Genomic DNA, 23,442 nt, shown 5'->3' with positions numbered 1-23,442 from the left:
CTAATATTGGTGATCCAAATATTCAATTATAGTATAAAAGGTATGTATATGGAGAAATTCCTTTAATTTTTTTTAAAATAAAATACTGTTCTGAAAACAGAAAATTTGAAGATCTTTGGGCAATTTATTAAATAATTTAACAGCTATACAATCTATGCCTTTTTGAGAAGCCGAGAGTGACTAAAATTTAACATGAATATTATTTTTTGATCTTGTGCTATACTCATGAATTTGAAGGTACATTTTTTTATTTACAGCAAATTCAATTTCCTCTTTCCTTTTTTCAGAAAGTATGGCACATAAATAAGACATTCATTAATTCATTCATTGAAATAGGTTTCATATCAAACATCAGAGTGATCATGGTTAACTGTTTTTGCCAACTTTTGGACAGTTGTTTTGACAGCTTGATCTACTAGGGCTCCCAGAAGCCAGATTTTTGCAAAACAGAGTACACAGCATTATTGATCCGTCTGGATAAATGTATGCTCATGACTTAGGCAAAAACTGCTATATTTAATTATTCTGCTTTAGTTTTATATATTCTGATTAAAAACCTGAATAGTTCAACAAATATTAACAGTGTTGATTATGGGTCAATGTTAGCCTACATTATATCCCAACCTTCAAGATAGTGGCGACTGGCAATACAGTGCAACAGCGCAATTTCACTGAGTAGTTAGTAAAGTATAAACATGTTCTCGCTTCTCAATATGTTAATGTATAGTCTGTATGGCTATACTGCTGCTCCGCCTGAAAGATAGTTTACCTACCTAGCTACTGCTGCCTTGTGAGGACCTGCCAAGCAGGGGTTTGGTCGGGCTTGCAGTGTGCAGAAAGATGTCATGGTCTGTAGGAATGCCACATAGTTTGTGGTGAAACTCTCCCTCCCACCTCCTTGCGAAGCCAGCTGTATGCGCTGGCCAACATTTAAGGCCCATTCTATAAGTGAGAATCTATTACAAAATGCAATTTTGGCATATTTGTGTAACATGTAATTCAGCATTTTGAGGTAATATGTTATTAATGTTTAACTGTGTATAAAACCACTGAAGGGGGGGGGGGGGGGTTGAAACTGTAAAACCAGTTGTGGTAAAATTGGTTTTAATGGTAACAAAGTAGGATTTAGTCAGGCCTACAGGAGAAAAAATACTTTAGTAACGAACATGATAACTAGATTCATTTCATAACAGAACATTCCTGACCTATGTGTTAAAAAGTGTAATTAAATGTATTCACACCTGGGTTAGAGGCCTGTATGTTTTTAAAATATAGGTACGTTTTATACATGCGCATGGTAACTTAAACCGAACAAAATGCTCACGAAAGTGATTCCATTCTGGCAATATATTATTATGGTTAACATGACAGATGTCGGGATTTCATATGGTACAAACCAGATAATATCAGGCACCTTAAAAAGAATATTAGCCTTTCTTTGCAATTTAAAGCTTAAAGAAGGTTAAGTATTTAACGAGTGTAACTTTTAGAAATAAACATGCAGAGATGCAATAGGTCCGAGTTACGCCTGTTTCGATTTAGTACATAATGATTTGCCGAGAAAATTCATTACAAGTGTTTTATAAGGCAATATCAAAGTAATTGATCAATTTAGTTTAGAAAATAATGTAAAGTAACATCCTTTGTGAAGAATGTTTTGCTTCTCTGCATCTTTGTTTACAGACAAATCGTTAATTTTCTGTATGGCGGGAAAAGCAAGCACGTGGCAGCTAAAAAAAAGGGCTCCTAATGAGCATGCGCCGCACGCTCGTTAGTTCAGGTTTTGCCACGACACACATGGTATCGCTGCGGTCGCTCCATAGCAGTCTGCTTATTGTGACACGCATTTAACATGGAAGTTACCACTCTTTCCGTAGGAGTAATGCTCGTTGGTAGCAACTGACTAAAAAAAAATACATTTAATGTGCCAATGGTTCCAATCAGTCAGAGCCGACAAATTTGAAGTATTCACATGTAGAATGCTTAATTTGTGACTAATATATTATAAATTAAATTAGCGTCTGGTTGTTTGCGAAAACTGTAGACTAAATATTTATATTAAAGATTGTTGGCGACATTGTTTTGTTATTTATCTTGTATCATTTATGTTGTATATATGATTTTTAAATGTTGGTTTAAAATATCGTTCTTAATAATGATTCTTGTTTATATTGTTCATAAAATAAGTTAGTTTTGGATTTAGCATTATCAAATATTGTACTGCAGTATTTTTTATTATATAAAAAAGGTCAAAATGTCTGATTCGGATGATTGTTTTGTCAGACAAGCGTTTGATGTTGATTTGCCTAATGATTTTGATCCTTCAGAAGTTCCTACTGATGGAAGAGGCTATTTGCAGAATGTTATGTAAGATTACCACAAGTTATTTAAATATGCTTTTAATATTTTGTTTTGTAACTGAGTATGGAGCTTAGTTTTGAATATTACTTTTAGTTGTGAAAGTTGTAAAGGTTTAATAATATTTAGTTATTCTGCAAGGCAAAAGTGAATGCGGTAATTATCGGACGTAGCGGCTTTTTAGAACGGAAAGTAAAAATCGGAAAACATGGTTTTCTCACTACACATATCCCTAAATTTACCCGGAATTTATGGTTTCTTAATTCCTACTAGTTTGTGAAAAATAACATTTTAAATCTTACATTACAATATCTGTGTTTTCACACTGCCGCTGCCACTCATTGATTACCTGTTACCGTGTATCTCCTTGTTTAGCACAACTGTAGCCAACAGAATAAAAAATATGCTAATTTTATCCCAGGATTGCTTGATTTGGTAAATATTTACAATCGCGGTAGATGCCAAAAAAAATGCTAAAAATCTGAAAATACTTTTATTCTGTGCCCTTTCACTTCCTCTTTTCAAAACAACCGGCGGAGGTAAGAAATTCCAAATACTTTAGGAGATATCGAATTTTTTAATTTCATCATATGTAGAGTCGCGGTATATGCAAAAAAAAAATGCTAAACATCTGAAAATACCTTTATTATATGCTCTTCAACTTCCTCTTTTCATTAAAAGCGGCGGGGATTAGAAATTCCAAATACTTTAGGAGATATCGAATTTTTAAATTTCAGCACAAAACCAGCGCATTCCTGTGGCATGCGTGCACCATTGTTTCTTGTTTACGTACGAGTATCTATTTTTTTATTGGATAATGATGTCACGTGATTGTTCGTGATAGGCCAGAATTCAAATGAACTTATACGTGATTATTTAGTTCAATTATTGTTTAAAACGGTGTTTAATTACCGCCTCCAACTTACGTGAGTTTTTAACGTTTCTAATTTTAAAGTCTTATTTGTTATTTTGATATTGTTGCGCAAGTAATAAGTAACAAAAAAATTTACGTGAGTTGTTACTGTACATCCTTTGTTACGGGTTTGTTAGGTAAGGTCAGTTACATTATAAATAATTTAAAACTAAAGAATAATTAAAATTAATTCACATTATTTTTAATATCACCTTAGTTTTAAAGTATTTATAATGTAACTGACCTGACCTAATCGACCATTTTAGTTTACTGTTCACCCTCTGTCCGGGTTTGTTTGGTCAGGTCAGTTACATTATAAATATTTTAAAACTAAACATCCATTAAAATTAATTCACAAAATAATTTTTCATGTCGGCTTAGTTTGAAAGTATTAATAATGTAACTGACCTGACCTAATCAACCATTTTATTAATTACACATTCACGATTCACGTATTCACGAACACACGGCAAAATAACAAAAATGGCGCCGCTCAAATGGTTCCACAGGTCTTGTATTGCAAAATTAAAAAATTCGATATCTCCTAAAGTATTTGGAATTTCTTATCTCCGCCACTTTTAATGAAAAGAGGAAGTTGAAGAGCATATGATAAAGGTATTTTAGGATTTTTTACATTTTTTTTTGGCATCTACCGCGACTCTACATGTCATGAAATTAAAAAATTCGATATCTCCTAAAGTATTTGGAATTTCTTATCTCCGCCGGTTGATTTGAAAAGAGGAAGTGAAAGAGCATAGAATAAAAGTATTTTCGGATTTTTAGCATTTTTTTTTGGCATCTACCGCAATTGTAAATATTTACCCTTGATTTTGTTGGTGTGATCCTGTGTTAGTACATGATGCTTTCTGTTTTAATTCAGTACGTTGAAAGATTCTGATGGCTTCATCCTGTGGTAGATGATGCTTGATGTTTTATTCAGTACATCAAAAGATCCTGATGGCATGATCCTGTTGGCTTGGTCTTGTGGTACATGATGCTTGCAATTTTAATTCAGTATGTTGGAAGATCCTGATGGCATGATTCTGTTTGCTTGACCTTGTGGTACATGATGCTTGCTATTTCAATTCAGCACATCTGAGTTCCTGTACATAAAAAAATTGTCATATATTAATAAATTATGCTTGTAAGTCGAATAAAAAGGATTATTTATGTTCAGGATCTTCCAATGTTCTGAACTAAAACATCATAAAGCATCAAGCACCACAGGATCAAGCCATCAGGTTCAAGCCAACAGGATCATGCCATCAGAATCTTTCGACATACTGAACTAAAACAGCAAGCATCATGGATCAAGTCTTCAGGTTCCAGGAATAAACTTGGATACATGAAACACCAGCCATAACAAACACAGAATATCCGACGGCTGTAATAAATAAATTCCCTGGAAAGACTTCCAAATTCAATGTGTCAACTACTTCAGTGCACAGCACGTATTCCTCACAGAAATTGAATGACGTTAACGATTCATTTCAAATTTTAGGCTCCCATTAAACTCGTTTGCTATGTCACTCAAAATAGTACGTATTTTAAATGTAATGTAACAAAGCAAACATTTTGTAATACAATTACATATTCTAAAAAAAACAACAAACATGAAAATTAAAAAAAAAACACATTAAAAATTCTTTACAACTGCAATACAGTTGTTATTTAAACAATTTTTTTTATTACAAAACTTCCTACATTGACTAAATGGTGCAACCAATTTTTTTTTGGGATTTTTTAAAAAAAATGTTAAAAATTGTCATTTTTTGAGAGAACTAATTTTGGAATTTTCCATACTTTTTTTTTTTTTGTATTTTTTAATGAAGTAACCCTTATCATCTTGTATGTCATATGAAAGCCCATTAAAAAAGCTTCAAAATTGGACTTACATGAGCTTCCTAACATTACCTGTTTCTGAAATACAAATATATTTCTAGATCAAAAACATGCAAAATTTGGGTTATTTTTAAAATTTTGTGAATTAATTGGGAAAAGAACAACTCACTTAAAAAATATAAAAATAAATTTTTTTAAATTTACTTCATGTAAACTATAAACAAAATTTTATTTTGCAATCTAAGTGGGTCAGGTAGAATGTGTGTGCTGATTTGACGTGGAATCACCCAGGGACAAAATTGTTCACTACTACCGCTACTATTTGGCAGACATTAAGAATATTTTAATTTAAATATAAGTAATTATAAGTTTTTTATTTTTAAAAATAATGTCAAACAAATTAGCATGATAAAATAAAATCATTGTAATGAACATTGTATATATTTATCATGTGTATGGCACAGTGCGGCCCTCAAAACGTAAGTCGAGGATGCATTTGACCCTAGATTCAAAAAAGGTTAAAGACCACGAAAAGGGCTTAATCGTAGGCCATGAGCTTTGTCACAAAAACGTATTGAAATGGTATCCTACTCTATATCAACAGTGTTAACAATTTTGCTTAACAGCAGTAGCATTCAAGATAAAAAATACAGAAGCTGCTACCGTTTCTTCCAGTTTGACGAATGATTGCGTGTATTTGTAGTAATCAGTGTACACTGGTAGCGAACAGGCAGTCATAAGCAACATCAGTAGAAACAGTTCTTATAGAAATGACAGGAAATACGTTGACTTTCCACGCGTGGCATGCAACATGGTGACAAATTGTCGCCTGTTGACTGTGGAAACGCGCCTTCAGTACTCAAATAGTTTGAGCCGTGCGGTGGTGTTGGGATAGAACATAATGCCTTTGCCACCTGACCGTGACATTTTAGTTGAGAGTGCTCCGTTAGAGCTTTTCTCTGGAGCGATTACATTTACTTAGCAAAGCCCCTTCTAAAAATTTATAGAACATTCATTTTACTGTGCTTGTAAAACATTAGGATTATAAAGCCCTGATAATTTTTTGTTATTATTATTTTGTTTTAGTTACACAAATTTGGTGATAGTAGTTCCTTATCATGTTTCCAAGTTAATCCCTTCATCCTGATTGGCATGATCCTGTGGTACCTGATGTTTGCTGTTTTTTAATTTAGTACTTTGAGAGATCCTGGGTACAACAAATCTTATGATAACTCAATGAATTATGATCGTAAGTTGAATACAAAAGAAATTCCACAAGACCTGACATAATTTGTTTGAATTTTTTGATATTAAAATTTTATTTGGCTAGGATCTTTTGACGTACTAAATTAAAAACTGCAAGCATCATGTATCACAGGATCATGCCATCAAGGTTAAAGTGATAAATTTGGATGCATGATATGGAATAATGTTCTTAAGCTGAATGTGGAATATTTTAATTTGGGGCTTAACATATTTTATACTTTTGACAGTGAGGTCGTCAGTGGAGATAACCTACTGCAGATTCCAGTGATATTGCTACAGAAATCACTGTGGGATGTTGACTTCGGGAAACTATAGGAAACGGAAGTCAGGATGGCTGGACCGCGGTATACCTTTAAATATTACATGTTTTCAAAAGTGTTTCATGTAGCATTGAGCTAAAACTACTCTGTGGTTAGCTCACCTTGAATTAACAGTGTATTGGATCTGCCTTATGGCAGCACTTTGAAATTTTGTGTAAGTAAGGTAAGAAAAAAAAAACAATTTTGATGAAAAATTTCGAGGAAAAATGTACTACGTACATTACTTTTTGGACACGACTTCAAATTCTGTCCATAATGATAGCAACATCATCTTAAACTGAAGTTTTTGTTCGTTTGTAGATACGAAGCCAACCATTGTCCTGATGTTGTTGTGGCAGACCTGGGCAAGTTGCGACTTGCGAGTAGTGTTTGCAAACAAGTAAACAATGTAAGTAAAATAGCCAGAAACTGTCTTATCACGTAGTGAGTGATCATGATATAGTTATTTAGGCAAATATTTAATTATGATCTTTTATCTGACATTTAAGAAATAGCAAATAACGAGTATAAGTATAATCTGGCACCAAATTTAAAATCAAAAAGTAATATGCAATGCTAAAAACTGTACCCTAAACATAGATACCATGTCATATTTACTTAAATATATATATATTTTTTTTCTGTTTTCTCTTTATAGCTTCTATTAAAACATCTAATAATAAATATTATATATAATAATTGAATATAAAATGGTTTGGTTTTGTTCAGAACTCTGAATGCCGAAGAATTCCAGCCAAAATGATGCTGAGTTTGGATGACCAGCATGAAGAAGTAGCAGAATTTTCTAAGGTCCGACAGAAAGTTGCCAGAGAAAGGGCAAGAAATCCGAATGTAAAACGTCGACATGACTTGGTAAAATTTCTCTGCTTGGTAAAAAAAAATAATTTTGTTGTATCTTGGAAGTAATTGCATTATTAAATTGAATTTAAACAAAAATTTTTTCCAGCCACAGGATTTGGAGGCATGGCACAAATTTTGTTTTGGCGACAACTATGTGGTAACGGAGAAGGATGGGCTGCGGGAAGGTGTGCTTCCTTTGTTCAGCATTCTTGCTTCTCTCTCCCAGGTCAGTGGTTTTAAACTTGCTCGTTGTAACAAACCAACTCCGAGTGAAGATGAACATTGCTTTCAGAAAACAAGGAACAAACTTTCAAAATCTCTTTCTGTATATTATAGTCTACAAATTTAAATTTGCTTATAGTGTTCAGATACATTACATTGAGAAGGTAATGCTGTATTATACAGGGCCTGTTATTTTTGTTGGTTTGGTTTGATGTTGTACCTCCTATGATAGTAAAGCCCGGTCTCCACCCGTCAGTACCAGTCCCCGCTGGCGGAACACACCCTCGCACCACGTCCGCAACTAAGTAAGTGCTCCGTGCCGTGTGTTAGGCACCTGTATGAGTACCAGTGTATTTAATTTCTGTAAGAATTTATGTGAAGTAATAATATTCACAAAAAGTGTGTCGAGGATGTGTGTGACACCTTAAGAGTCCTGGTTTGATGAACGCCTTAATTTTTTTTGCGGTTCCAGGCCAGATTTAATACGTAGTGGTCACTATCTGGTTCCAGGTAACGGAGTAGCCCACAAGCGACGAACAGTCTCTGGTTTGACTAGTGATTTTCAATTAAAAAATTACCACGTAGATAATATACACATATTCAGACCTTCTTTTAGTCATTTTCCACGTGGGTAATTTAACTAAGTAAATTATAGGGTGTTTAGACGTAAAGTATTACTTAAAGCATTTATTAATGCTTTATGGATTTAGTGCGCGAGGGCGCTGTTCCTCGTATCTCCTGCCGCTCCCTTTTGGCGGCAGTCTTAAGTAGTTAGTGGTACAAGGCAGACGTGACCGTCACGTGTGGAAGCTGTAATGCTTACCTCACTGAGTTCTCTGTGCCGGTAAATCGTATTAATCAACAGAAACCTTCGGTACTTAATTCACCATGATTACCTGAGCAGTTTGCAGAGCAGGGTGTGACCCTCCCGCCGTAACTTCTCCTTCGCTGCGTGGCTGCACCGTGGAGTTTTAAAAACAGTACAGGGTGGACTGATTAGGATCACAAATCTTTCTATAGCGGGCGTAGATGAGTGACGTGAAGTGCAACATGTAACAGTGTTTCCAGTGTAATTTGTAGCATACAGACTCAGGGTTAGTACCTGACCATCAGCTTGTGTGAATAAAACCACGCCCGCCTAAAGAATTTGTTTCATTCATTAGTTCGCCGCCCATCCTACTTCAGAATCAGCTAGCTAAACGGAGAAGGGAGCGCTCAAGGATGTCGTCAGTTAGTAGGGTCTTAACCAACAGGTGCAGCCACCAAGCTTAGTGAGCCACACTGGGGCCGGTGATCCACACCAACCCTGAGGTTAGACGTCTGGACTAACCTGGCACCCTCCTGGACCAAGTTCATATTTAAATTACGTATTGTAAATTACTTCCACGTCTCTAAGTTGAACTTGGTTCTCAGTCACGGGACTGCCGCGCGGTGGCAGTTTAAGAAGTATTCAATCAAAGCGTAATTTTTTTGTTTATTTTTATGTCTTGTGTACATGTTTTGTCCATGCATACACGTTGATGCCTTGGTGGAGGTGGAATACAGGTTGGAGAGACTGAGAAGTGGCATCAGCTAGCGTAGGAAAGATGAGTCTCGTGCCAGCCCACGACGAACACAAGGTGGTGAACGTCGCCAGGGTCATGACATCACTAGTGGCAGTGGTATTGGAAGAATGGTCATTGCCAGACAAAAGATACTTTGGATGTAGGCGCACAGAAGGGATCTAACTAAATGTAAATGAAAATAGGGGATGGATGATGGGTCTCGAGGGTATACACTCGAGAGTTTCAAACACTATTGCTGCTGCCGCACCTAAAGTCATCGCTGGGGGTGGTTAGTCTATCTTGCATCTCCTCGACTGTTCATAGATACGTTGTTGCATTGCACCGGAGCACGTTTGTTCGATGCACTATACAATACCTCACTGGCACTGGGCATTTCAAATGCATGAACTGCATGAAGGCATGTTGACTAGGGCGATAGCGCTTCATAACAGTGTTAGTGGATCTAAAGGACACTGAGGGTTGACATTAATTACAGGATGCTACTAATTTTTTTGCTAGTTAATTTATAACATTTAATGTAAACTTAATGTCATGATTCTTGATCTGTTTGTTTTTTCTCATATAGTGTGAAGTCTTGGAACTACTTGATTATCATATTGAGTACTTGGAGTCATTACCAGCATTATCCAACCAGCAAGCAGTGTGGCTATACGCACTTCTTGTTTTTACTGAACTTCCCATTTTGCCAGACACCTGCAACACATTGCGAACTTTGGCTCGGATGTGTGCCAGCATTCGAGAAACGTTGGTAGGTTTATACTTACTGCTCGCTTTTGCTCAGACCCCACATAGGGTCTGTAGCTGTATGTTTAGTGGGAAAATACATTTTTCTGTGTTTTACGTGTTTATTAAATAAATAGCAATTATTTATTTCATGGTTATAGGACAGATGGAGTCATTATATTCGGCATGAATATACTCACTTCCAACTGCCTAAATTATGCTAAATTTGATGAGGTAGGTACAACACAAGCATGGGAAAATGCATTAAAAAATTCTTTTTTATAACTAAATTTTTACTTTTAATCGATGATACTACGATAAATCCCAATTAGACAGAAATCATAGATCTCATTAATTTCCATAGGGCAACCGTAAATTAAGCATAGAAAACATTTGAAACATAAAAAAAAATACCCTGGATCCAGGAAGTTGACAGTAACAGGGTGGTCACCCAACCAAAAAATTGGGGAAGCTTGAATTAGTCGGGAATTTTTTTTGGTGCCAGGAAAGCATGAGAAAACTGTGAATTTTTTAAAGTGATCAAGAATTATTTGTTTGTCTAGCTAGTTGAAAAGAGCTTTGGTGAAATATTGCTCGTCATGCCTACGAACTGCGTCACATATGCCATTTCCGAGTGCTGTTCACAGCTTAGTTGAAAAACTACACACAGTATTTAAAAATTGCGTCACTTATACCATATTTGAACGCTGTTTGCTGCGGAACCTCTGCAGTGGATGTGAGGAATGTGACATGAGTTAATATAATGCAATGGATTGCCAGTGATTAGCTGAAGTGAGAGGAAGTTGTCACTCAATTTCTTTTCTTTCTACTATCGTGTTTATTTATTTACTATGTATTTTTTTATATCTAAAGAGTTTCACCAATGCTAATAATAAACAGAAGCCACTACTGAATACTATTAGTACCTAGTTTGTTACATGAACGACATAAAACCAATAAAAAATTATGTTGAACATGGAGGAACCTAGCAAATTATGCCATATTATTTTTCTTTAAGTGTCTTCATAAATAAGTTTTTTAAGGGCTTCCATAAGAAAATAACATGCATCTATTTGTTAAGATTTTTTTCCATTAGTTAGTTTTTAAAAGATACATTTGTTCTACGGCCAGTATTAAAGTGATTTTTTCGTGAATGGTAACAAAATAGGATGAACAGGTAGGGAGGTACTTTCACAACTTATTCATAATGTTCAGATTATTGTGATTGAAATGTTTTCTATGAAGAATTTAAAGCTAGGAATATGTTTCTATAGAGGTCAAGAAACAAAAATACAGTTGAGAATTTTAATTATTATTTTAATGTGTATAACTGTTTTCATCACTGGCAGCTGCTGAAGTGATTTAAGTTGTGCCCTTATAGTTTGCTATAGGTATTATTTATACCAATGCTGATTTTTTTGGGTAAAATTTTGCTGTTCATTGCTGCTGGCATACAAGAGCTAAATTATGTTCAGGTAATACACTTTTATCACAGAAGTAATTTCTCAGAGGAATACTTTCTATTTTATACAATATTAAATAGTTCTTATTTAATTTTAAGTGGTTAATTTGGTTTCAGCTCTGATACAACCAAAATCGTTAGCTAAGTTAAATATATTTTTTATTAATGTAGTAACATTTTATGAAATTTCTTAGAAAACCTTAAAATATCCTGGGAAAAACCTGGAATTTGGTTTTGCTAAATAGTGGTCACCCTGTGCAACAAAAGTATTTCAAGCGTAGATATGAGTTTCGGGAGACCAAAATATTAGACCACACCAAATATGATATGACAGTTGAATCTGTGTTTTCATGTGTGTTACTGTTCATCCTCATAAGCAAATTAAAAAATTTCAACAATGGTTAGAGATGATAAATAACATTTATAAATGTACTTTATACTTTTAAGGTCTACAGTTTTATTAGCATTTATACATTTTTTATGCATTTCAAGATTTGTCACTGTATATTTATGTTTCTGTGATGTGTTTTCCCCCAGTTAATAATTTGAAACAGGTTTACAGTATTTTAAATGTAGCTAACATAATGCTTACATTATAAAAAAATTATGCATCTTAAATGGAAATGCCCGAATTTTGTTCAACACACATTGTCATATATAGATATTAAAACATTAACCTGGGTTCATGTGTATTCTTCTACAGTTAAGGAAATTAAATTGATTTTTTCATTGACAAGTTCGGCAAAGGGGACATGGTGGTTCAATGTATATTTGTGAAAAATGTTTAGTTGATAATATTCAATTACATTAAAAAACCAACATAATTTTACTAAGCTCTCATTATTTGTGGCATGAAATTATATATTGCCTAAGCAGTTTCACCTTCAGATAAATTTTTCTTCCCATTTGTATTTTTCAAAACATCTGCTTTTGTGCCGTGTAAAAAAAAGTTAATAATAATAATAATAAAAAACCCAAGTCATTCTCTTTGCCTATGAGAGTTACCAACTCTTTTTGACCTAGGTTCATTTGCTCCTAATTCTTACAACTCCTAGGGAACAAAAGATACTGCAAGTAAAACAAACAAAATTACCTGATGAATAATGTGATTGTTATAAGGCATCTTTTTTAGGCCTATCAGGAAAAAAAACAAAGCATTTATTATTAGGAAAATATAAATCTTGAGTGTAATGATACTTGCAATGAATTTTTTTGTAAAACTGAAAGTGTCTATAGTGTAATGCCTGAAAAATAACCAGGGTGTTATTCATAAACCCAGGGATAATGTGATAAATGTGCAAAGTTTTAATTTAAAATATGGTTTTAAAATTTTCTTTGGGTTTTTTCCATTGTTCCATGACTTGTAAAACTATATGTACACAGTCCAAATTATCATGTAAAGCAGTGCCCTTAAATGAACACCCTTGAAGAAACTTTGGTGACAACTCCTACATTTTTACTGTAGTCTGTAGTCTAGTGTATGGTTGAATCAGCTCTGTTAAGTGCCTTCATCATCCCTCTGCTCTTTCCAACTTTCTCCTTTTGTCCTGCTTGCACCTGCTCCACCCTTTCCACCCACATCTTTCTTGGCTGTTCTTGTAGCCATCTTTCATTATTTATTAAGACAACATTTTTGCGTGACCCTCTCATTTCCCTGTCCCTTGGAAGTACTTGTGCACAGGGGCGCAACAACTAAATTTTCAAAGGGGGGGCAATATACCTTTTTATAAAGAATCATCGATCCCTCCTATTGAAGCGGGGGGTCCGGGGGTCCTCCCCCGGGAAAATTTGTATTTCAAGGTGGAAAATGGTGCTATTTAAGCAGTTTTATCATCTAAAAATTAATTACACAGCACTTTCTTTGCCCCTGTTTGCCCCCACTTCAAGGTTTCAGAGGGGGGGGGGGGGGGGGGGCAAAATACCCTTGACCCCCCTGTTGTTGCGCCCCTGCTTGTGCATATACTCTCTCTCCTCCGGCAGTCCTGTCAGCCCCTGTAGGAACACTTACTGCTAGATACGCTACAAGATGTACGGTCCTTCAAGTTAGGATCATGCTAATGTGTTAGGCTGGACCACTGAACCATGGCAGGTTCTTGGTCGTCACTGCAGTTTGTAAACTTGTGTCACATTTGATAAGTTTACAATATCAATACTTGAAAATCAGCCAACATTTCTTGCACAACACATGTCAATAACCAATTGTTGTAAAACAACCTATTAAAAAAAAATTCAAACAAAAAGTTTTTTTAGGCTGTATTTTGTTCAGCTTCCTAAAAACCTATTAATTTCAACATACAGGATTTTCCACCTGCAGCAATGTGTTCATCTACAGTGCAGTACAGATAGTTTATGGCAAGGTTCGAAAAGGGTAATTTAATTTACTGAAAGTCACTTTTTAATTTAATTGGTTTTTTTGTGCCTTAAATAACTTGTATTGTACATTTTTAATGTTTCCTCTCTTCTTAACGCTTTTACGGAATTTTTTTAGCAGGTTTTCATCTGTAGGCAAATAAGAATGGTCACTGCTATATGGATCATTATCATTGTACGTTGTTAAGTAGAAGTTGTAATCTGTAGTATGTGACATTAGATTATACATCGATAATGCTACCATGGTGTATCTATGGTAGAGTTCCGTTACTACATTCACGTTCTCTGTACGTAGAGGAAAGACTTCCGTAACTAAATCGCAAGCATCATTTAAGAGCTGCTATCTCGTTCTTATTCTGGCCCTACCTTGTGAAAAATTTGCACGTAGCCTGAAGCACATAACATTTATGGACTGATATCATAAGGCATAACATTTTGGCAGGAACGAATAGGCTGGTTTATGAACTGTGTGTATTTAGTACAGGTATGTCCACCATTTTGCAGCAGAATGTCCAAACAGGTGTACGGTTGTCATTCCATTACTAATTTGATCATACAAACGATATTGATTTTTTTTTGTTAAATGTGCATTGCATTTTTTTTAGACAAATTTTATCCACAGTGGTGTTTTAATGTAATTTTTAAAGGGTTCAGTATTTTTTATTAATGTCTATTTGTGATCTGCATCCTGACATGACTCATTAATGTGAGGAAATGTGAGTGGATAGATAAGAGTGGACGATAATAGGTATTACATTAAAGTAGTAGCAAGAAAACATGACAGACAGTGGCGTGTTTGTATGGTGTGCTATGTAACAATAAGCGTATCTGATAAAGGCATTTTAGTGATAAATTTCACAGGAATGTATGTTGTCAAAGTTAGTCCCAAATTCAGCTGAAATTGTGCCTTTTTCAGCCTTCGTGTTCAGACACTGCCTCTAATGAAGGTTCAGCAAGAAACAGTGTACACATATGTGCAGTGTAAGCAATAAAGAAACAATTGCAGGAATTTGATGGGTCTTGAAATTGGTTGTTTCAAATTATTCAGCAGCATCTTGCAAACGAATAAGTGTTCTCCAAGTATGTTGGCAAAGGGGTAGGGGTATCTGAGACTTATCAGAATGTACCTGAATTTCATGCTACTGAAGGTATTTGCACAAGGTCCCTATTTTCCTGTTACATATGTTACCCAGATTAAATTGTTTAGCTTGGATAATTATTGTGTTTGAAGAAGTTATTACTAGCCACAATTGTGAAGGAATGTGCAAAATATTATTTTGATCTTTTTAAATTAAGTAACTTATCAGGAGTGGATAAAATAATATTTGGCACAATATTAGCTAGATGCTATTTGTTAACTTTTGGTGACTTTCGTAGTCTTTTATTGAAAATACAGTTTATCACTTTTAAGATTGTAAAAGTCACTGTTTTTTTATTTTTCATTCTAGTACACCTATCCCTCACTTAGCACGTCTTCAGATTGCGCGGATTCATTTAGTGCGATGTGAATTTTACTGCACCAGTCTTGAATAGCATGTCTGTAAATTTCAGTTAGCACTAAATCTCGGCAGGCAATATAAAAAGTCCAGCACGACGACACAATGTCTATTTCAACTTCTGTAAACAACAGATGTGCCTTGGGATACAGTTAGCCAAACAAGGGGGGAAGAGATGCAGGCGCAGGTCTGTCAACGCTATCGGCTGTTGTACAAACATCAGCTATGGAAAGTTAAATTGCGGCTATGGAGTGTAATAGACCAAATGTTTTTATGTCCGCGCGTATGCCGCCGTTCTGTACCGTTGTCGTCTGGCCATAGACCTGGCCTTGAACTCAGTCTAGCCAGTGGCAGGGAATTCACTCAAACAAAAGCAACGTCTGCGCATTCAGCTGCTGGTAACTATACGTGCTTGACCACTCATAATGCATCGTGTTCAAGTATTTGAGACAAAACTAGAAGTATTACGGCACGCAGATTGTCATGAAAACCATGCTTATGTTGGTTGCACTTTAGTTTTAAGCAAGTGAACTGTACGCACAATCGTACGAAATAAGGACTGTTACCAAAAGTTTATATAAGTCTGATACTGTTGGTTGAACTAGCGGGAATATATTTGACATTAGATACCGGAACAGAAATGAACAGATGATTCACATGGAAAAGGTTAAATGAATGTTGCAATGAAAAAAATTAACTGTTGGCCTGACAGGATTGGCGTGAACCAGGTGGTGATAAGCGAATAAGCACATCAATTTTTGAAAAATTAAAATGTAATTATCCGGACAGTAATATCGGTTTCACTGTCAGTAAAGGATGTTTTGGAAAGGTACTAGACGTGAGATGAAGGTCACGCCCGGGCAGGTAAGTCAGCCAGCCGACTAATGATAACTATTTCCCGTTACGCTGTGTCATATGTGTCATAAAAAGTGTGATGGGAGGCATGTATAATTAAATGGTGTGACACATTTATAGTTGAGGTTTATTAAACGCATTTATATTACGTTAAGTATATTTTCATTCACAATTTTGGAACACATTAAATAAATTAGCCTTGCTATTTATGGAAACTAATGCTTCAGAATACGCGATTTCAAATAACACGAGCATTTTTAGGAACAAATTAGTCGTGCTAAGTGAGGGATAGGTGTACTTTACAGTTTTGAGACCTGGTTTCTGTAAGTTATTATTCATTTCACTTATACTTAGCCTGGAATACAGCTCCTGCAGTTAAAAACATTAAAGCACGTTTTCTTAAAACTTATGACTGAAATTAAACATGGATTGTTTATTGGTTTCCTTGTCCTGCGTGTATCCATGTATGTTTACAGGGAGCAAATGAAAGTTTAAGTTCCTTATTAGTGTTTCATGTCTGCCACAGTGGTTCTCTTGTAGCATTGAATATATATAACTTATAGAAGTCGCGAGGGGATAGGATTTATTATTCCAATTTTCGGATCCAAAACTGTGGTAGTTGTTAGCTCCGCCGCTAGACAGCTCTTCTTTCCACAAGAGGGTGCTCGTAGTTACCAGCTTCCACGCCAGAGCGCTATAGCGTCGCTTTTTTCAAGGTCATGCGCGTAATTCTCTGTCTCACTCTATCGAGAGGCGGTGCCTTTTGTTGAAATCCGAGCGCTTAGATACGGGCGGGCGCAACTGAATTGGAGGAGTACGGCCACCGAAAAAAAAAAAGTGCGGTTAAAATATGCCAACATCAAAATTTAAGTTTTAATTATAAGAAAACTACAGAAATTTCTTAAACGTAATAACGTAAAAAAAAAAAATACTGACATTCGTAGTTCAGAATTTATAAAATGTTGTGTTAACGGAGTGGCGCATTGAGTAAAATGGCAAAACATAATTTGGAATAATTCTTGACAACGTTGAATGATTTTGGTAGCTATGAAACAACTATGGCTGCGATGACTGTTCAAACGCGTGCACGTAATGTTATTAGTAACTGAAACTAATGGTATGATGTCATACTTTGTGGCTATGCAGTTTATAATTTTTTTTAACATAAGATGAAGCATTTTTACATAATGTTTTGGTTGTTTCGTAATTCAAAATAAATAATCTTAAACGTTATATGGTGAATATTCCCAGTAACGAATGACCACTAAAAAAAATCAATTTTGCCAACATAGATCTGAAAAGTTAACGATTTACTATGTTAAGTTGCTTATAAATAACGCACATTTCCCGGATCTCTAAATAAAATAAGAGTTTTTGTTATAGCATTGAGTTGCCACTCTTTATATTCCTTGCTTTGAGGTTAGATACACAAGTTATGCTTGTAAAAACGATGCGCAAGTATTTTGAATACAAATATATTTTCTTTTAATAACCGAAAGGTAAATATTATTTCCATGAAATATAATACAATTATTTAAACACAGACAACATAAAAGAGCTATTTTTTGTTTATTATTCCATCTGGCGTGAAAAATATTATATTTTAAAAACAGTTTGTGGATTTTTATTATAAAATAAATATTTATTTATGACATCAATTTAAGTTGTTGAAAAAATTCACTTTGGTATGAATTCAACCAAATTCATGTTATTCAGGGCAGAAAATTAGAAACTACCAAAAAAGATTATCTACATTGCTGTTTTGTGTAAATCTGTAAACGGACTTAGTAAGTGATATATTTATAATTCCTCATTTTAGCAACCTATTTTTTACACAAGAGAAAAAGGATTTTATACTAAAAATTATTATGTTAAACCATTAATTAGCAGGAAACATGTATGAATAATCTATTTAAATTTGCATTTGAACAGTGAATATTATTTTGCAATAATAAATATATTTTATCATCGTATATCACGGATGAAAAGTTAATATTTCCATCTAATCAGAAGAATTATGACACAGTTAATTAAATTGCTTAACAAGTTTTTACTCACATGAAAATCATTAAAAATTGGTTGGGAAGTTATATAAATATACAAAAACAAATCATTATACATACAATTTTATTATCTTAGTGGATTTAAATTAATGGTGTCCCAGTGACTACTGCGAAGAAAAAAATCTTGCGAAAGGTTTCCTCGTAATTGAAATTCGTCAAAAAAAATCTATCTCTTATTTTTGGTGACATTTCTGACAAGTGGTACGATGAAATTTGAGACTGGCAAATGAATGTTGTGAAGCAATAAACAAAATATCACATTCGTGAACTACAAATGTATAGTTGTTTTTATTTTATAGTAAAAGTATATCTAATAACCCGTGGCTTTGCTCACGTAATTTCCGGGTATTGCTGATATTCTACCATTTTAAGAAAAGTATGTATTAAATTCCAAAGATTTTTGAAGAATTATACACAAAGAACTGTCAAGTATAGAACATATTTAATAAATAAAAATATTTTTACGACTTATTTTTAATTGGTTTAGCGTAAGCCTATTTTAACTTTTATTTAAAATTAAGTACCTACCTTATTTTCTATCTCCCGGTTTAGTGACTTTGAGAATATATTTTTCCTTGATGAAATCTTAACTCTTTTCCATCTGACGAAGAAGCCAATTAAAATATAAACTAAGACTCGCGCACTTATTGTATGTTAAGACTGCCATCGTTTTAAATTACTGTAATTTTTTTAGTTATAGTCATGCTTAGGATAATAACATAATATGCCTTATTACGCATACATTTCAGTATTCATGAAACCAATGCATTTTTATTTGAAACTAGCTGACCCGGCGAACTTCGTACCGCCTTAGCGTAGCAATGATGCACTACTTTATTTTGTATAGCTGACCTATCTTAGGTATGAGTACCTATTCAATTTGAACTGGAATCTATAATATCCTCCATATAAAAATGAATCCATAATTCCCTGGTATCACTATAACTGAAAAGGACCTTACTAATTTAATTAAATAAAAAACAAAATATATATTGTCAAAATAGTGTTTATTCCATAGGATTCAATAATTCCACTGTTTTTACAAATTGCTATTGAACAACTTGGCATTTTTAAGTAAACAATAAGCTCAATACCACGCGCGCTCTATAAATCAACTAATAGTCTCTGTACCCCTCACTGCTTCTCTCTACTCTAATGCTTTTTGATAAACTATATTTTTAGTTTTATGTTCTGGCGCGTAAGTAAATAATGTTGATGGTTTTCCGACACGGGAACAGGCGACATATAATTGGCCATGTGAAAAACATGGATTTTCTAGGTTGATGCCACATACACTTAGCGACTGCCCTTGCGATTTATTTATTGACATTGCAAATGCAAGCCGCACTGGAAACTGTAAACGCTTAAAGCTGAATGTCATAAGGTTACTTTAAAATTATTTATATTGTACAAAGTGTTGGGTTAGTTTGGAAATAATTTTATATATGGTGGTTCAGTATTCTTAAATTTTCTAATTTTCCGTTAAATTTTTTCTTTCATAAGAACCTTCTCGTGACAATAACAAACACAACAAAAAAAGAATTAGTGAAATCGGTTGTCATTTACACGTGATGCCGTGACCAAGGAAAACGGGTTTCATTTTTATATATATAGATGTAGAGCAGTTACCAAATTTCTTATCTCGCATATTGATTTTTTGGTATGGCTAGTATTACTTAAACTAAATTTTTGAATTTTCACTGATGTACTCTTTTCCATTTTCTATGTGATTGAGAAAATATTGCAATATACGTAAACCAATTAAACCAAAATCATCCTGAATTTTTATTACCGAAAAAAGTTAAATACAAAAAATTTTAATATGCATATTTTATTATTGAATTTATATATATCTTGCCAATACTTATTTAGTGAGTTCCATTTTTTTTTTTTTTAAATAATATCTACCCCTTTTACTACTTAATAGATAACGTTGAATAAGAGAAGGTTGTTTAAGGTATGTTGATTTTCCTTGCCAATATCTAAAAGTAAATTTGTACAAACGCGAAATATAGTTAAAATAAGTATTTTACTTTTAAAATAAAACCATATTTTGAACGGAACACTGACTATTGGCCCAATACAAAGTTTTAATAGCTAATTTTCACTTCACTCGGGTACAGAATCCCATCATTCAGTGATTTCCGTGGCTAGCTTCTTTTGGGATTTCATCATTCTCAAACGACGGTAAAGGAAGCTCCTCTTCAAGGTCGCCTAAAGATGCTGATAAGACCTGCCGGGTAATTTGAATCGTTGGTCTTGGATTTTCGAAGGGTTGGTTATGGAGGGGGGGGGGGGGGGGTGAAGGATGATGTCACGACTGGGCTGGTTAACCAAGTTCTGCCAAACACCACCAGGGGCGTATACGGCCGATACCCAGCGATGAAAGCGATCGCAGCGGCGGAGCTTGGAACTACAACAATTCTTCTGAGAAACCGGACAGAAAATTTAACCTGGGCTCGCGACTTCTATACATTATATATATTCAATGCTTGTAGCCAATAACTACACATACTACTTTAATGTTTTTAGGACACTGCTGCACTGATATTCAGGTCTCATTCTCACATATGACTGCACCATGTATACTGTCCACCATGTTTCATACATACTAGCTGGAACTGGTATTAATATTCCACTTACTTTTGAAAGTCCAGCAGTACTCGAATCTCCTCTTGCTGCGTTGCGAGTGTAGTTGGTAACGTGTCCGTCTGTAAGAGGGCTCTCTATTTCTGTTTCCCTGACCACACGCGTGGTTGCTCCTTGCCAGGGCAAAGCCTGCCCCTAGCTCTCCAAGCACCGTACCACGTCCGTCCGTCTCTGAAGCAGCGAGCCATGTGTCGACTCTTCTCTGCAAGATGTCTGTCACCCCAGCATCCTGTAGTCAGTCACAAGACTTCTACACGGATGGCACGTGTTGCCGGAAGGCTGCTTGTAGAACTGTCCTGTAGCACTGCTATCATGTTGCACAGTGCATTCTTCCGTGATCCCTGTTTCGTAGTGAGCAACTCCCTGCAAAACTCTCTGTGTTTGGTCATATTTTCAATATCTCCCACATAATCTGAGATAGCCATTTGCCATCAAGTGATCAAGTTGAGTTCCGTGTTTGGAGCTAATGCAAGATTCCCAGTGATTGTGATGTATGCTTGTCAATGCTATTGATTGGAAGGATAGGAATGCATAACTGGACTATCTTTGTTTCAGAACTCTGTTCATGACCCACAGTTACCAGCTCTTAACCTCTTCATTTGTCTTGTGGCGAGATATTTCCATCAAACCGATCTGGGTGACAATCCTATCAGTGCTGGTAACGTATAATTTAAATCATTATACGAGTTCAATTTTCAAATGGGTTGTTAAATATAAGTTTTTCATTTTACCTTTGTATGATTATTCCTGGAAAAAAAAGTTTATAAAATAAAATTTAAAAAAAAATTTTGCGTTTTAATGTTACACAGAAGCTATTTAAACCAGTGGTAAAATATGTTTCACAACAGAGCCATTGTTTTGTACACATTGTGACATGCATGCATAAGTTTTATTAATATGATTAATAGTAATGTCTTGTATACATACAGTGTAAACTCTTTATAATGTCACTCAATTTAACGACAAACTCCTTAATACGCCGAAATTGCTCGACTTTGGTTGGTTTACCTTGTTTTCGATACAATAATGCACACTATATAGCGTCACACTTACTCTATTTAACTACAACAATACGACATTATAAATCATTAAGCAGTACTTTCTAAGTTGCCGAAGTTGATAAGAACTGCAGCAGTGTACGCTATTTTGTTGTTGTATTATCTAGCACATGTTTTTTACTTCGACTGACGTACCGGAGATTCTAAGTAATTTTGTCTTTTGTTTTTGCATGATGAACTTGCACATGTTTACCTCGGTCATTAGTTTTTTGTCACGTTGTTACATGTTATCATTTTCGCAGTTGCTTACAGACTTTCGAACTGTAAACATGACGAGTAAACGAAAATCTTTGTGTATTGATGAAGTTTTATTACTACTCTCAATAGAGACGAGAGAAAAGATCAGTGATGTTGGAAGATGCTTTGGATTTAGCCGCTCTACCGTGTCTACAATATGGAAAAACAAAGGAAAAAATATCAGACTATATACAATAAGTGTTGTTATTTGTATGAATATTAATGTTCGTGTGTAAAATGTGTACTATATGAGTAAATACATATTATTATATAATAGTAAAATAATATCTTTTATTTCTCTCCATTTAACGACCACTCTCTATAACGCCGAAAAATTCTCAGTCTGTTAAGTGTCGTTATATAGAGTTTACACTGTATTTAGAATATTGGAGTGTGATACATTTCAACATTATGCTACAGCTCATATACATAAATGTAGCAACTTGCCTCTGCCAAATATTGATAGCTTATCATAGTGTCTCAATAGACAGGTCTTACTACATTCCTCGAAAATAAGTCTACCTCAGATGTATGACGACCCCCCAAATATAAAAGTCACGGTTCCAATAAAAAATATTAAATCACATCTTTCCTTTCCTTGCTTAGCAGGAAGTAAATGCTCAGAAAGAGAATTTTTTTTTTTAAATTTCTTGCCCAAATATCTGAGAATTAAAAATGTTAAACAAATATTTAAAATCATTAATGATATGGCTTTTGAATTATAAAAAAAAAAAATCCAAATTCTGGAGCTTTGAAAAAACATTTTAGTTAAGACAATTTTTTCAACTTTTTTTCCAATACAAAGCTAATCATTTTCTCCATCACTATCACACTGAAGATAATCATTCACTTTTGACATTTTTTTTCACACCACAGCATGTCATTTTCATATATATATTTTATTAGCAATATGTGCACTTTTATATTATGATGTGTTTTGCACTTCTGCAAACAGTACAGGCTGGTCACCCAACCTGGAAAATCAGGGAAACCTTGCATTAGGCGTGAATAATTTTGTTGCCAGGAAATCAGAGAGAAACCATATTGAATTTTTGAAAGTCATCTGGGATTATCTGTTTGTCTAGCAAGTTGAAACGAGCTTAGTTGAAAAACTGCACACCATGCCTACAGATTGAATTACTTATACCATTTTTGAACGTTGTGTACCGAAGAAAACCTGGCAGGGACACGCATGCAAATTAC

At 34.6% G+C, this 23,442-nt stretch overlaps 1 long non-coding RNA gene across 2 annotated transcripts; it reads left to right on the top strand.

The window, feature by feature from the left end:
* Positions 1-1,869: 1,869 nt before the first annotated feature.
* LOC134533213 (uncharacterized) lies at positions 1,870-22,491 on the top strand. Of its 2 annotated transcripts, none has more exons than XR_010075269.1 (6): positions 1,870-2,367; positions 7,000-7,087; positions 7,408-7,551; positions 7,646-7,765; positions 9,892-10,074; positions 21,500-22,491. It is a non-coding gene; the product is annotated as an uncharacterized LOC134533213 (long non-coding RNA). The 2 variants fall into 2 exon arrangements; XR_010075270.1 differs by having other exon boundaries at positions 1,921-1,964; positions 21,500-21,725.
* The last annotated feature ends 951 nt before the right edge of the window (positions 22,492-23,442 follow it).

The sequence above is a fragment of the Bacillus rossius genome, chromosome 6 (assembly GCF_032445375.1).
Source record: "Bacillus rossius redtenbacheri isolate Brsri chromosome 6, Brsri_v3, whole genome shotgun sequence".
In the NCBI taxonomy this organism is placed as follows: Eukaryota; Metazoa; Arthropoda; class Insecta; order Phasmatodea; family Bacillidae; genus Bacillus; species Bacillus rossius.
Note: the sequence above shows the minus strand (reverse complement) of the source record. Positions and strands in the feature narration are given on the sequence as shown.